The sequence below is a fragment of the Eucyclogobius newberryi genome, unplaced genomic scaffold (genome assembly GCF_026437365.1).
Source record: "Eucyclogobius newberryi isolate DKJ021-1_F unplaced genomic scaffold, fEucNew1.0.hap1 SCAF_10, whole genome shotgun sequence".
Classification (NCBI taxonomy): domain Eukaryota; kingdom Metazoa; phylum Chordata; class Actinopteri; order Gobiiformes; family Gobiidae; genus Eucyclogobius; species Eucyclogobius newberryi.
In genome coordinates, this window is record NW_027315724.1 from 38629797 (window position 1) to 38630790 (window position 994).

Below are 994 nucleotides of genomic sequence, written 5' to 3' on the forward strand. Positions count from 1 at the left end.
GAAAGTACTTATGTCACATGGAAAGTACTTTATGTCACATGTAAAGTACTTATGTCACACGGAAAGTACTTTATGTCACATGTTAAGTACTTTATGTCACATGTAAAGTACTTATGTCACATAGAAAGTACTTTATGTCACATGTTAGGTACTTTATGTCACATGTAAAGTACTTATGTCACATGGAAAGTACTTTGTCACATGGAAAGTACTTTATGTCACATGGAATGAAATGCTATAAATCCCACAATGCCAAAAATTACCCTAAAACCACCAAGATACTTAGAGCTAACTCACTTTGCATCAGTAACTGATAAAACTGTCCATGAGATCATCACCAGTCTGAGTTCATCTACATGCTGCCTTGATGTGTTACCCACCAGATTTCTAAAGTCTGTGCTGAACAGTTTGTTAGCACCACTCACTCACATAGTTAACATGTCGCTTCAATCTGGAACATTCCCAATGTCTTTGAAAACTGCGGTCATAAAGCCTCTCCTAAAGAAGAGCGGTCTTGATGCCGCAGTACTGAGTCATTACCGGCCCATCTCTAATCTGCCATTTTGGGGCAAAGTCCTTGAAAAGGTTGTTTACCAACAGCTCACAGATTTCCTCTTAATAAACAACTCATTTGATGTTTTTCAGTCAGGTTTTAGACCTCATCACAGCACTGAGACTGCTCTTGTCAAGGTGACAAATGACATCCGCCTGAACACTGACACGGGCAAAGCCTCAGTCTTAATTCTGTTAGATCTGAGTGCTGCTTTTGACACTGTTGATCATGGGATCCTCTTACAGAGACTAGAGGACTGGGTGGGCATCACTGGCACTGCCCTAAACTGGTTAAGGTCCTATCTGGAAGACAGGAAGTACTTTGTTGAAATTGGTAGCTGTGTCTCAGACCACATGACCCTGACCTGTGGAGTGCCCCAAGGGTCAGTCCTGGGTCCTCTTCTGTTCAACCTCTACATGCTGCCGTTAGGTCAGTTGATAC